The 15,977-nt window shown below is 34.3% G+C and overlaps 1 protein-coding gene and 1 long non-coding RNA gene across 3 annotated transcripts in view; both read left to right on the top strand.

Annotated features, from left to right (window-relative positions):
• LOC105537967 overlaps positions 1–4,132 on the top strand; it is a 19,208-nt gene extending 15,076 nt beyond the window's left edge. Inside the window, exon 3 of the long non-coding RNA XR_001005810.1 lies at positions 3,825–4,132. This is a non-coding gene — a long non-coding RNA (uncharacterized LOC105537967). The remainder of the gene's footprint in view (positions 1–3,824) is intronic.
• The window catches only part of NEGR1 (neuronal growth regulator 1), a 942,943-nt gene that overhangs the window by 493,024 nt on the left and 433,942 nt on the right, over positions 1–15,977 (top strand). The gene's annotated exons all lie outside the window — the stretch shown is intronic.

Raw genomic sequence — 15,977 nt, 5'->3', positions numbered from 1 at the left:
TCTTGTATGAGGAGAGAGTATCTGGTCTGGAAGGGTGAGAATATTTGGCTCTTTGTGTCCTTTAATATCAGCCATCTATTGGCCAATGTTAAAGACTCATAAACGTTTTTAATGGCAAGGAATGATACCTCTGATAAAAACATAGAGATTTTATGCGTGAGTACCTTCTGCAACTAGATACTACAGTGATGCAGGTTAAACAATATAAGCTCTGTTTGTTTTTTCTAAAGATATTCAATAAAAATGATCTGCAGAAATAGAAAATTTATGACTAAGTTAATGGTGCAGTCTACCTAACCATAGAAAAGGAGTCAGTGCTCAGAGAATGTTATTTAGAAGGAAACAAAGACAACTAAATAAATTAAGAGAAATGTATACATTATTCAGAACCATTCTGAAACTTAAAAAAAGAAAACAGGAAAGACTACTTAAGTTCTTCAATCCAACAGCATTTAATGTTACTTCTATAAAGCACACATTTATCAAGTCCATAATTTATGTCAGGTAATGTGGTATTTCTGTATACTTATTACCTTATACACTCTCCTCCAAATCACTATGATGTATTTTCTCTAACTATCCAAATTTTACAGAAGGAAATAGAGGATCATAAAATTTAAGTCGTTTGTTCAATGTCAAACAAATAGTAAGCACCAGAGTTTCAGGGCAGCCTAAATCCAAATTCCGTGGCCTTAGATTTCATATTGGATATTTTCATTTTGAATCTTCTTACCATGACTCAATAGCTTAGATCCTTGTGAGCAGGCAGCATGTTTAATATACCAGCTATAAGATTTAGGGAAAAACAGTATTGGGTTGAGACCCAGTCTTGCTGCTTATGGTCGGTTTGGTCTCCGATTTTTCTTCTCTTAGAATTAGGTTAATAATTCCTCATTCATAGCATGACTGTGTGGTACTGCGAGGCACACTGCTAAATGAGGTAATGGATATGAAGTATGTAGCACAGTTTTTCACACATATTAAGTATTCAAGAAATATTTCCTGCTCTCCTTTGGCATTCCCATCTGTCTTTCTGCAAGCCATACTGGCTTGTCTGAAGTTCTTCTCCTCTTTAATGATAAAAATCCTGTCTCTCACCATCTGCAAATATTTAATGAGCTTCAATTATGTAAGTATGTGCTGTAAAAATGACCAACCCATAGTTCCTACCGTTAAGTCCCTAGTAATCTTTATCAGGCCCCTATATGAAACTTACAACTTTTAAAAAGTCTCTCTGAGCACTGTAGGCCAAATTGCTTCTCTCGACTCCTCCAGAAGTGAATTTTTATCCCCTTATTTGGTACTAAGCAGTTTACCTCCCTCTTTTGCAAGGTCTTTTTGTACATCTATACCCCTGGCTCTCTAAAGAGATTGTAAAGAAGTATGACTCCTGCCTTAAGGGAACATAATACCTGTAGATGATAGACGTTTGTAAACTTTCCGTTGGATAAAATTAAGAAGGAGTTTTTGCTGCAGAATTCACTTTGAAAAATTATTTCACTTAATTGTAAGTCATTCTTCACTGTGAAGAAAACAAAAACAAAATAACAACAACAAAAAAACCTTGGTCACCACAGGCTAGGCCGCATCCAGCTCGCTTGAGCCTTTCTTGTAGCTTTTGATCTCACTCAATTTTCTAGATTATTTGAATTTGAGGAAAATGCACAAAATCAAAACCTGTTTCTGAGTTCTTTTTCCTAAAGAGAGAAATGATTTGTCTCTCACTACCTCCAAAATTACACACACAAAAAACCTAGTTGATGATAGTGCTGCACATTAACAGAGTATCTTTTTCTAAAAAGCACCTTGTACTCTTCCAGGCCAGGTATGTAAATAGGATGACTCATTTTGCAATGGCTGAAACATGACCCAGGCTCTGTAGTGCCTCCTGAGATGGGAGTGGAAAGTACACAGAGGGGGCTTCTGTATGCTTGGAAGGAAAATCGTATGAATGTGTGTGGTGGTAGAGAGGGCAGGAGATTGGATGGGAATTCAGGTCAGCTGAATGTTAAAAATTAGAATATAGAACTATGTTAATATCCAGTTAGGAGAACAACATTAGCATCAGCATTGCTGCAAAAGCTAGATTTTAATGACCATAAGATTGGCTTATCTTTGACCTACATGTACACCGAGAAATGCACCATTTCTCTGGGACCAAATGAGACCTTTGAAATGATCCCCAAAGTTCAACCTGGTCTAAATTGTAGAAGCTCTGCATTTCACAGTATATTTTAAACAAAACACTGCTCCTTTCCTAAAGGATTGAACTTCTAGTTTTTAAATAATAGTACAGAATTGACATATATTTTCATAAATGGTATCGTAATTTCATACTGCACAATTCTTTCCCAACTGTCTTTTTGCACTCAGTATTTTATTTTTCAGAATAGTTGATATTGATACACAGGGACCCAGTAAACTCATTTTGTCTGCAGTTGAAGATTATGTTATACAACCTAACATTTTATAAACACATGGTCGATTAGGATTTGTTCAGATTTTTGCTTTTGGAAACTACATAATCTTTCATGTATTTCCTTGTGCATATGTGAGATTTTCTCTAGTACAGGGATTCCATGGTTGAACAATGAAATGGATCATTTGGGAAGTTCTTCAGTAGAGATGGAAATTCAGTTTTTTCAGGAGTGGGGCCCATGAATTGTTGTATTTTGAGAATGTCTGCAGTTGAAGATTATATTATACAACCTAACATTTTATAAACACATAGTCAATTGGGATTTGTTCAGATTTTTGCTTTTGGAAGCTACATAATCTTTCATGTATTTCCTTGTGCATATGTGAGATTTTCTCTAGTACAGAGATTCCATGGATGAACAACAAAATGGATCATTTGGGAAGTTCTTCAGTATAGATGGAAATTCAATTTTTTCAGCAGTGGGGCCCATGAATTGATATATTTTGAGAACATCTCAGGTGGTCCTAATGTGCATTCAATATTGAGAGCCACTGCTTTAGCCCAGGGCAATGCTTCTCAAATTTAATGTAGATATAAATTATTAACAGATCTTGTTAAGTTGCATCTTTTTATTTAGTTAATCTGGGTGCATCTGTATTTGTAAAAAGCTCCCCGGTGATTCAGGACCACACTTTCAAATCTCTACAATTTCATTTCCAAATATTTCCTCTAGGGCATTCAAATACTTAGAAATGAAATTGTAGAGATAGATGTGTGTCTTCAGTGTTATTTGGTGTTTTCAAATTATTTGCAGATTTATATTGTTTTCACTAATGATTTTTCATTTTCTCATCAATTTGGTATTACCTAATTTTTTAAGTGTTGCCAATATTATGAATTTCAACTTGTGACATTTTAATTTAAATTTTTCTGACTAAAAGTAAAGGTACACTTCTTGTCAAATAATTCAAATAATTGGCCATTAAAGTTTCCCCTTTTTAAAATTTTGCATTCATATTCTTTATCCATTTTTCTATTGGTAGACCTTTTTCAACATTTTGACTTGTTGAAATTATTTATATACTCAGAATACTAATCTTTTGTTTGTTTGTTTAAATTCTGTGGGAATATCTCCTGCAGTGTGGCTTTATTTAAATCAGTTTATGGTATCTCACATATACCAAAGTTTACCTGTTTACATTTAAGATAGTCACATTTACCAATCTTTTCATCTGGCTTGTGTTTTATGTCTTACTCTTTTTCCTACTTCAATACTATAAGGTAATTCTATATAATTAAAATATTTTAAAATTTTGATTTTAATATTTGGACTTTTAATCTATGCATAACTTATTTATGTATATGATATGAGGTCCAAATTCATTTGTACTTTTTTTTCCCAAAGGGTAGCCAATTGCCTAGCACCATTGACTGAATCTTTCTACACTGATTTGTAATACTCCGCTATCATATTCAAAACCTGTGTGTGTCTGTTCTGTGAGTGCTGTGAGTTTTCTTGTGTGTGCCAGTTTTATTCTAGGCTGTATTTTTTCCCAGGGTTTTATAATTAGCATTGAGAATTTGAAAGGATAAGTTATTCTCTTTTATTTTTATTCGTTAGGATTGTTCTTGGCTACTCTTGATCCCTTACTCTTCAATATGAATAAAAGGTTGAATGTATTAATTATCTAAATAAAAGGGAATTTAATGTAATTGTATCACATTTATAGATTTATGGAGGGAAGAGTTAACGTATTTTCTGTAATCCAGTTGAATTGTCCTATCAACTCTAATAGTACCTATCTTCTCTTGAATATTCTACAAAGACAAGTTATCTATTACCAATGACTTGTTTGCACCTTTGCTTTTAATACTTATCCTTTTAACTTATTTCTAAATCTTACTGAACTGATTAGGAACTCTACTATAATGTGAAACAGAAAAAGTGGACTTCCTTACCTTGTTTCAGTTTTAATGAAATATGCCTAACATTTCACAATTACAGATAATGAGCATTGTGAATTTTGCTGTATCTTTTGTCATATTTTGAAAGAAACTATCGCTAGCTTGCAACTTTTTGTTATAAATTATAGTATTTTTGTATAATGCTTTTACTATGTCTATTGACATGATTATATATATATAATATATATAATTATATATACACACACACATATATAAATATATATAATTATATATATACACACATATATGTAAATATATGTGTTTATATATATATACACACACACACACCTTAAATCTGAATTGAAGTATTAAATTTACAAGCTGTTAAATAATTTCCTCATTTCTAGGGTAAGAACACTTGCTTAGGCAAAATTTTTATAGACATTACTGGATTCACTTGATGAATCCAATGTTGCAATTAAAAATTTTCTGTGTTTATAAGTGAAATTGCTTTTCCTGTACAGTTCTTGCCTATATTTAATGTCACATTATGTCAGTTTCATGAAATGAATTGGCAATATTTTCCTCCTTTTATTTTTCTTAAGAAATGTTGTATCTTGAGTCTTCTCTTGAGTAGGCTATATAGCATCGAAATTAGTTCTTTAACTATTGGTAGATATCTTTTATAAAACTGTGTCGGCCTATTATTTATTGTTGCTAATAAAACATCCCAGGCTGGGCGCGGTGGCTCATGCCTGTAATCCCAGCACTTTTGGAGGCCGAGGCAGGCGGATCACAAGGTCAGGAGTTCAAGACCAGCCTGGCCAATATCGTGAAATCCCGTCTCTACTAAAAATACAAAAAAAAAAAAAAAAAAAAAAAATTAGCCGGGTGTGGTGTCAGGCGCCTGTCATCCTAGTTACTCAGGAGCGTGAGATAGGAGAATCGCTTGAACCCAGGAGGCAGAGGTTGCAGTGAACCGATATCGCACCACTGCACTCCAGCCTGGGCGACAGATCGAGACTCCGTCGGAAAAAAAAAAAAAAAAAAAAAGAACATCCCAATCAATTGTTCCTACAGGCAGCCCATATTCTCTAGAGACTAGTTCTGTTCTACTTCGCATTTATGCCATCTTCAATATGTGATTTCCAATTTCTAAGGAAATAGCAAGGAGAATAACTCCTGGGAGGTTTATGTGAGCCAATCCTGGAAAGAGCACACACTTCTCATATTCCACTGCTTAAAACTCAATCATTAGTAACTTTATCTGGGAATCATAATTTAGTTGTCTGCCAAGAAGAGGAAAGTGAGCTTGGTAATCAATTAGCCACTTTGCAACACCTAGAAATAAATAAGATATTTCTCTACTACTTAAGAAAAATTCTTTTTTCTTCTATAAATTTTGTTTAACACCCCGTTTCAAAAAGTACCTTACAGTAGCAAGCATACAACTTAGTTCCTGAAGGTACCATTTGAGTGTTACAGCTTCCAGCCTGATGGAAACAGTTTGATATTAAAATCCTAGAACAGAATTGCCAACTCCCTATCAAAAGCACAATGTTATATACATAAAAACCTTCTTATCAGCTGGTGACTCTGCTGCCATTTGGTACATTTTCATTTTTCAATAAAATAACTAGAAAAAAACAACCATAGTCACTGTTGGTTTTGCAATATGTTGGAAAGGCAGGTGGTCATCCTATCTCTGGAGATTAAAAACAATACAGAGATAAATGTGGGAAAAAAAGAGGAAGTGTGGAAGAAAGTGTGTGGGTTTAGCTGTTTGGTGAAACAGGATGAGAAGGCCTCTTATGTTACTCATCAACTGAGAAACATATTTCCATCTATTTATACTAACAAATCAATCTGGATGCATACACTGTGACTTCTGTAATGCAGACAAACTCATAAAAATTTGCTTAGGTATAAACACTTGATAGGATATTCATATCATAGGGGGAGAAACCAATATAAAACCAGCCGTGGAGTTTTCAAATTGCAAAAGTAGTCTCTTTTTTTTCCCTCCCACAAAGATATTAATCAAATGTTCTTTCCATTCCAAGAATTAAACAAGAACTGATTTGGGCCTTTGAAACTTCAGGCTCTCAGAGGGAATACACTAACTAGCCATTTACTACATGTTTGTTTTTGTGTCCATTATTTTAGCAATGTTTTAACTCAAAGTCCTCTATAATTTATTCTCATCCTAACATTTTAATCTTTTTTCTACCAAGTTTAGCTGTAAAGCTAAATTGCCTGATCGGCAAATATGTCCTATATGTTTACATAACTTTATTTCCAAATGCTGATCTCACAATTCTCTATTCATCCTCCCAAGTCCAAATTTGTTCCGTTATTCAAAGCCAAGTTCAAATTTCTTCTCATCAAATCTTTTCTGATTCTCCTCTCCACCTGCCCCTCTTCTACCTACTTCCAGTTAAAGTTAGTCATTCTCTCACCTAAAGTACCATGATCTTTTTCTCTGAACCTTTCTTATGACTCTTAGGATGTTCCACTTTATAGTTACTGATGTTCTCATTTTCTCTCTTAACTACATTCTAGACTTTTTGAGGGCAAGACTTGCCTTTGATTCCTCTTCATGGTCTCAATATCTGATGGGAATACTATGAAATATTCTATTATTATGAAATATTACAGTATTTATGAAAGGAATAACCTTAAATGTATCTTACGTATAGGTAAAGGTTGGTAGGCTGCTGATAAATATCTCAAAAGAAAAGCCATAATTTATAGCATTTGCCAGTTTCCATGCTGTAAATACTGCCACTGTGGCCACTTTCAGATTGGTATCACTAAATACAAAGTTGAGGAGAGATATGCAGTAGCAGACCATTTCTACCATATAGATTCAATACATGCAAATAACCCAAGATAACACATGACAGTAAAATGTAATAAAATATTGAGAAAGTGATATTTTGAGTTTTTAAAATTTTTGCTTTTAATTTAACTTTAATATGATTTAATTTTAATAATGAATATGTTTAAAATGCAACTCACAAAATTCCTGAAAATCCAACATTTACCTTCCAACAAGTGCACCCGATGTTGACATTGTTGGTGCATACTTTGTATTTATACAGTTTGGTTTAAAAATACTGCAAGAAAGGGAAAAACTATATGTGAAATGTAAGAAGAAATTCCATTTCTCTCCTCTTATGGACTTGTTCATTTTATCTACATTTTTGTGGCCTCCCCTCTTATTTTTCTCCTCCTTTTCCCCAGTTGTCTACCATTCCTATTGCCAGTCCTGAACAACAAATGGTTTTTGTTCATCATTTACCTCCCTCAGATCTCATTTTTCAGTTGCTAATAACCAGGCCCTCTAATGGCATTTTCCTTGAGTTTACTTCCTCATACACAAAGGTATGTATTGCAGCAAATACTCAAAGAATGCACAGTTGAAAAATCCCAACAGTATTATTTGGCTCAAGCATCCATTCAGTGTAGTAATCCCATTTCTAATCCTACTGTTCTTCCATAGTCTCTGAAAACCTTGTGATGACAAGGAGCTTATATTCTCATAAAATAGTCTCTTTTATTGTTAGGAGACTTCTTGTTTAAGATATTTTATTATAATCACCTGAAGTCTACCATATTTATTTTTTTTTCTACTAGATCAACTGAGAACAAATTCACAAGCAAATGCAAACATTCTTCTCCTTCCTTACATTTTTTTATATTTATGTAAACACTCCTGGTTCCATCATCATTGTCCTAACATAGTACTGCATTTATGCACTTTACTATTCTGTCTGGCCTCTAATGGCAAAATAACATCTGTGTGTCACTAGCACATTGTAATGACTGAAACTGAGCACCTGACCTCTGGTATAGTTTTATCAGTAAATGTGTCTCCCAGAGATCCATCCAAGTTGTTTAAAATTGAGAAAACAAAACAGCCAAATGCAAATTCTTATTGAGCACTGCTGACATTCTCCTTCCATATAGATGTGAATCCACCACCAATACAAGTTGTAGTGGCGTAACCAGTTAGGTCTCTGTCAGGCTGTGTAAACAACTTGTCCACAGTACTCTATTTTATTGCTTAAACTGTCAACAATTGTCAAACACTCAATAAGTTCATATAATTTTCTTTCTTGTTAAGTAATTAACCTACTGAAAAGGTAAATTGGGTTATTTTGTCATAGCTAATCCTTCATGTTCATTCCTCTCAACCCTTAAAAACCAAATATTGAGATATAATTTATACTTTTCCATCCTTCCGCTATAGTAATATCTGTGAATAAAAGATTTTAATGACAGTTAGGTGTATGCAAAAATACAGAATAAAAGAGCTAACTTTTTACCAAGTAGTATATTTGGGTTTTCCACCTTTCAGAAACAAGAAGGGGTTGGTTTGGCTTATTTTTGGTGGATTTATCAAGTGACGAGACTGGAGTGTTCAAAACAAGGACGTTCAGCAGGTTGGAGAGGTAGCTACAGAGCACGAGTGCCCAAGGAAATACACTTTTCAGTCTTAACCACATTTTTTTTAAGTTTTTAAAAACAGAATCAGATAGCATCAAGAAAACAAAAATAAAAATACATGATATTTTTTATCTGGTGTATGAACATATGTTACACACTTAGTACTTGAGAGAAGCTAAAGCATGTTAGTGTTCCTTACGTAATACCCAAGAGACTAGCTCACTTTCAATATATGAATATTTTTAGTCAAAAGGGAGATGTGGCAAAGTATTTCTGTTCCTCGAAAAGTAGTAATTAATATGAGGGAGAATTACTTTTTAAATGAATGTGTTAAAGACTAAATCTCCAAACAAGGAACATTTAGAGCTGACAAAAATAGTCCCATTAAACACATTCTGAGCACTTACTGTGTACTAATTATGATCTTGTAAACTACTCAGAGATCAATGTAAAATAGTTCCCGCATTCATCTGGCTTCTCCAGAAATATCTACAAAAAGATACATTTGTTCATATCTTGAAAGTGAATAAAGGAAATAATTTTAGGTGTGACTAGCTAAGTAGTTCAATTACAGCCACAAGGATGAATACAGGGTCTGCGAATGGGCCCTCATCTTGTCCGGTCTTCATACGTGTGTAACTCAACCTGGAATGTTTTTGTCCATTTGGATAGTTACAACCTATTCCAAAAAATATCTTTGTAGTGCCATTGCCATCTTTCTATCTTTATTTGAGTTGGGTGAATTTTCCTTAGATATACATATTTTATGTATATGTTTCTCATATAACTTGATATAATTGTATTTTTAATCTATTTTAATGTTTATTTTCTTCCATAATATATAAGCTACTAGAAAACAACTCTTTTATTACATTTTAAATCAATAGCACCTATCTCAGTCCCTGGTGCATAGCAAATGATAAACATTTTCTAACCAAATGAATAATATATAAATCTGTAAGAGAGAGATCTTCTGAGATTAACCTTCCTATAATTAGACTTTCCCCATTATTATCATGTCTCAGTATAAACAAAGGCACATAATGATGTTACTAGACGCACACACACACATACACACATGCGCACATGTATTCAATACAATACATATCTAACTGTAGATCTAAGACAATATATAACATTTAATCCTCTTGCTGGAAATCAAGGCATTAAAGAGAATTAAGAATATCTGAAATTTTGAGTTTTTGTGATTTATATTTAAATATAAGTCCCAGAAGCTAGCCCCAGTATAAAACAATTTCTGTCAAGAGACTGCCTTTTTTTCTAATGAATAATTTAGAACACAACCTTTTTTTCCATGTGAACTGTCTTATATCTTGGCAGTAGGCATAGCATTTCAATAATTTATATAATTTTGAATATAATATAGTTAATGCCATAAAAGCAATTTCTTTGATATTGAATTATAAGAGAATGCACTTAGATCACTGTGACTAATGATCTAGGGTCCAACACATGGCAAATTATCTTTTAATCCAATTTCAGAGAAAACCGTCACATGTAACCATAGGACTCTACTATCTCTTGGCACATAACTGCATGATAAGCTTTGTTTGTAATATTTTTTTAAAAACTAAGGAAAGGGTTCTTTTTGCAAAAAGTTGATAAGGTAACATGAGAGTTAAAAGTATAGATGATAATTATTGTTTTGGAAGCAGAATATTAACATGAATCATGGTTTTATCATTAAGTTTCTGGTTAAAACCTATTCTCAGAGGCAAGACTCTAGACCTTTGTAAGGCAGTTACTCTGTAAATCTAATCATGGTTAGTTTGTGACAGGTGAGAAACCACACACTAGTGTGATTGTGTACAACTTTTATAATAAAACCAACAATATAATGTGAAAATGAATTCCTTAGTCTTTCAAAGCCAAAATAGTCTGAAGGCCTTGCCAAGATGTGAGGCAAAGATGGCAAGATTGTGGCTCTCTAGCCGAATCCAGACCATGCAGGGCTTTCAGCATATGATGAAATTTTGTACACACACAAATATGCAGGCACTCTTTACTTTCATAAACTATGTAGACTTTTATATCAAGAAAATTGTCCAACATGTAATGATAAAGTGTCTTCATGTTTTTCTAATTCCTATAAAGGTGTCATTTGGGTTAGTGCCAGGCTAATTCACAGATATTTTGATGAGATTGTAAGGTACAAAACAAATTAAAATTTCAGGTCTTAAGATCTAGCAAGCCTAGACTTTTCTATTTTTAGGATGGAAATTATCAGTGGTAGCTGCTGTCTTTAGACAGGTGCTCTCTACTGGCCCCATCTATCACAATATGTATGTATACTCTGTCTTGACTCACATTACTCATGTATGTTACTTATCCATAACATTAGGTATTTTTATTTTTAACATACGTAATCAGGGACTTGACCATGACGGGAAGTTGTATCATCTATTTCTGGAGTCTCTATTTTGTTCCATTGTCTATTTGATACCAACACCACACTGGCTTTGTAGTAGCTTTATGATAAGTTGTGAAGGCACATAAGGTAAGTTCTCTAGTTTTCTTTATTCTTTTAAAAACTGTGCCCAAACATGGTTGCTTTTAACAACTACAATTATTTGTTTTACTCAGAAGACTGCAATTTGTGCAATTTAGACAGGATATTTGAGGCCTCACTGGGATGACTTAGGCAGTCAGGGCTTAGATGAGCTGAAGTGCTTCCCAGGCTTGCTCTCTCTCTGTTTCTGTTATCACAGTTTCTCCATGTGGCGACCACATGTGGTGTCTCCACATGTTCTCTCCAGCGTGGTAGCCCCAAGGTGGTGACACCATAGTGGGCCAGAGCTCCAAGAGTCAGTGTTCTCAGAGAACAGTACAGGAAACAATTTTTGTTTGTTTGTTTGTTTTGTTTTGTTTTGTTTTGTTTTGTTTTCCCAGTTTGAAAATCAAATAGCATTATTTCTTCCACAACTCTATTGTTTGAAGCAGCCAAGAGCCTACTCCAATTGAATATGAGGTGGGGAAGAGGAGAGATCCTATTTTTAGTGGAAAGAGTGTTAAAAATGTGTGGCCGTGTTGATAGAACCACAACACGAACCAACTATTACAAAAGTAGATGGGTGGGTGGAAGGAAGAATTGGCCTCGACATGTAGAACTTTGCCCTAAGACAAAACCACACCCGCCCCCTCCAAATAAGTTATTAGTCTCTCAGTATATTACTCACAGTAAATGTTCAACAAATACTAACCCTTGCTGTGGGTAACCTTTTTAAGACATGTTTCCAGTAAGAAAGGCAGAAAGCCACAGTGTCCTATTTTGAATACCTATCCAACTGCCTTCTCACTCCCTTTCTAGAGCACAGTGTTGAGAAGGGGTCACTATAAATAGTGTTGAGAAGGGCACATTATTTATTTCCAGCCAAGGCTTCAGCACCAATTCCCTGGTGAGCTTATTGGATCTTACAGAAATCTCTAGGATCTATATAAACATATGAATACATAGACAAAAGTTAAATATATCAATATTCTTGTTAAATGGTGACATTATATTAAATTGAATTATATGAAATTGCCAATATCCACTTGTTTTTAACTAAAGAGCAGTTTTAGATATTACAACCTAATACGCTACTTTTTTTTCTTCCTTACTGTTTATGTATTTGTCTACATTCTTTTCAGTGAATGTATATTATCTTCATGATTAGAAAAATGAATATTATTTACAAAGAACAAAGAAACCAGAGTATTTCAAAGAAGGCGTTATTTTTCTAATGGTGCTAAAATGACGCATCTCTTTCGCAAATGCACAAAACACCAGAGCAGTTTTTAGATATAAAAATCTGCTAAAACACATTTTGAGAAACCTGAGTCTAACAAGGATTGTGTATACTGAACCTGAGCAGGCTTACCTTATAAAACCAGGAGCCAGGTGTTACATTATAACTCTGTGACTCCAAGGGTAGACATTGGATTCTCTCGTGTTTTCAAAAACCCTAAAGCAAGTTTTTAGCTATGGGAAATGTTTGCAAAGAAGGCAGCTGGGTTCTAGTTTGACACAGCTGGGCTGTTTCCTCTGGTTTATATGGAAAATAGTTCACTGCCAAGGATGAGGCAAGAAAAAAGTTCACTTGGGCCATTTCAGAGGGTATTGGTTGGCACATTTCCAAATAGAGCTGGCCACCAGGTTTATGGGAATAGTAACTACACTGAAAGAAGGTACTGGCTTTCCTTAATATACATTCCTGGAAGGGGAATCATTGGCTCAATGGAATAGAAATTTTTTAAGTTCTTAAAATATACTGCCAAAGTGTTTCCAGGAAAAAAAAAGAAACCTCATTATTAATTCTTAATAAAATGTTACCATCACTGAAAGTTTTGAAGTTATATAGTTGGTGCCTTAAGAATTATACTTCACTGGGATACCCACGTTAGTGTGCTGTAAGGTATTTCAATTGCGGTGTTCTTCCTACCTATTTTGTGACCATTTTCTACTAAGGAGGAGACTGAATTATGCAGGCATTGTAGATTCCCTGTGATATACAGCGCGACTATAAGTGTACTCCAGCTTTCTTGCTGCTGCTGTTGTTGCCTGAGGGGGTAGCTGCTATTATGGTCCTGATTTTAAGCAGTGTTTTATATCTTTGAATCATCCAAGTAAGTGAAGCTGAAGCTAGCCTGAGGTACAGCAGGGATTTGAACTCTGGTGTATAAACACTCATGTGCAGAGGCTAGCTATTGATCGTCTTACCAAAACGAATAAAAAATAAATAAAAATCTTTACAGTCCAAAATATTGAAACTCTTGTGTAACCATGTTGTGTTTTTGTTTTCAAAATAAAATGTTTGTACAGCATGTGAGAAATTTGCCTGCAACCAAAAATGTTAAAATCATTACATAAATGTTAAGCTCTCTAAAACCAGTAGCTTTCTAAAAGTTCATTTTATTACATTTAATTTTCATGTATACTAAACCTACTTCACGTGTGTTTCATGTGTAAGTGTATGTTTTTATTTGCTACTGGCAAACTGTTATGCCTTTGCATAATCCATGTATTAGAGAGTCCAGAGAAGATGGAGAGAAATAGAAAATAGAAGAAAGTAATTTCCCCTTTAGTTTCTCTATAATTCCATATCCTGTAAGGTTTATTCCTCTCAGAGTCTTACTTTCTTCTCTCTATTGTTGATTGTCTTGATCACTGCCTTTTAGAACCATTCCTGAGCTTTTCAAGGGAAAAGAACACAATGGTAAAATGTTGCCTATTGCATCCTTCTACTTCCAGTATGGTGCTCCTCTGCACCCACTATGCTGTTCTCAGTGAGTTTGAAAATGGATGCCAGTTAATAACTCATCATCTCTTGTAGGGATAGTTACATTTTAACATTAGTTCCTTGAAGGCAAATAAATGTTCTGAGGATCTTAAAAAAAAAAAAAAAAAAAAAAAAGCGCCTTTCTAATTAGAGTGCAGATTTTAAATATAGAAGAGATAATTTTAACGAAAGTTCTTTCTGGTGTTCTGTAAATCAGCGATACCAAAATCTGTAGATTTTGGAACTCGCTACATACTATTGGTCTAGAATAGCCTGAATCAATCTTTCTCCCATACCAGAACGATGAAAAACTTATCCGGTTATCCCTGATGATTAGCTGTGTGTGCAAACTACTGTTTTAAACCACCATATTCTGTTCAAATTCCACCTGTTTCCAAAAGCCTTATCCAATATCAGCATCCCCTCAATTCTGTCTCCATAAGGAAGACTTAGAGTTACAAATCTGTGTTCCCAATACACCTTGGGAGTAAGTCTTTGTAGGACTAATGACTCTGCATTGTGATTAGAAATGTTGTATCCTTCTAACTCTTTAGACATGGACTCCTTAAGATTAGTCACCCTGAGTTGGTGCTTAATAAATGTCTATTGGATGGATGGATGGATGGATGGATGGATGGATGGATGGATGGATGAATTAATACAGTTCACTGCCTATTTTGCCAGGTTTTTTTTTATAGCATGAAGGACACAATAGATTGAGAAAAACTCGTGTATAGGTTATCTAAATGAGAGAAAACACTAAGGTAAGCAACATAATTCAAAGTTTGAACTGAAGTTTGACAGATACATTTTTCTTATACATATTCTTTACCCCTAAGTTGTTGTGGCATATTTTATCACTAGGTATTTCATGAAATTGGCAAGTTTGAATTTAAAACTCATGCTTGGTATCTTTTTCCTGTTATCACTATCTCTGAGTGAGGGAATGAGGGGGGAAGCCATAGAAATCTCTGAAATGTCATAAACTATGACAAATCAGTCATAGTCTATCAGTTGGAGAAAATAATGTTGCTGGTGAGATGCAGACCATGAAACCATCAAGAACCCACAAGCAAACCAATTTAGAGAAAAAGGCATGAAACAATTTCTTATCTCAGTTTGAGAGCAACACCTTTTCCAGGAGGTTTGTTATGTAACGTAGATCTACTTTCCCTTTTTGGGGGCTGGCCAAGACTGAAAAGGGAAGTGCCAGCCCAGTGAAAGGAAGAATGTTCTTTTGATATTGCCAGCCATTACCAGATATGGGAGTGCAAAAAAAGCCAGTTCTCCCAAGATTTATAGTTATGTCTAGCTTGTTGACTCAAGCAGTTTGGAAAAGCTTCAGAAATATAGTTCATCCAAACTAACCCAGACTCCAAATCTGTGAAGGAAAAATAAAAGGTAGAAATTATATGCACATACATACTATTAGAGAAAATTCTTTTGATTCTAAATTTACAAAGATTCAAAAGTAAAAAAAAAAAAAAAATACTGTGACCAACACACATAGGACTACCTAAGATGTGACAGACCATTCTGTTAAAAATAAATGTGTATGGTTATTGTCCAATTACTTCTCTGGGTTTGCATGGCAAAAACTATAGTAGGCAAAGGACTAAGAAAATATTATGCTTCTAAATGAGTTAGAAGGAATATTTCATCCCTAAACTCAGAGAATCCATGAAAAAGTCACACAGGACCCTTGAAATTATAATTATATATTCACCGTGTTCTCAGAATTTATATTATGTCTTTCTTGCAATGGTATATAATTTTATAGGATCTCCTCACTGAGACATCAAAGTATTAGCTTAGCACCTGAAAGGGGACAATGAAATATTTGTTGAATAAACTGTATGTGTCAGGCCCTCTCTCAGGTTCTGTCAATATGCTGTTGAATAAAGCAAACAATTTCCCTACCC

The sequence above is a fragment of the Mandrillus leucophaeus genome, unplaced genomic scaffold, assembly GCF_000951045.1.
Source record: "Mandrillus leucophaeus isolate KB7577 unplaced genomic scaffold, Mleu.le_1.0 Scaffold103, whole genome shotgun sequence".
Classification (NCBI taxonomy): domain Eukaryota; kingdom Metazoa; phylum Chordata; class Mammalia; order Primates; family Cercopithecidae; genus Mandrillus; species Mandrillus leucophaeus.
Note: the sequence above shows the minus strand (reverse complement) of the source record. Positions and strands in the feature narration are given on the sequence as shown.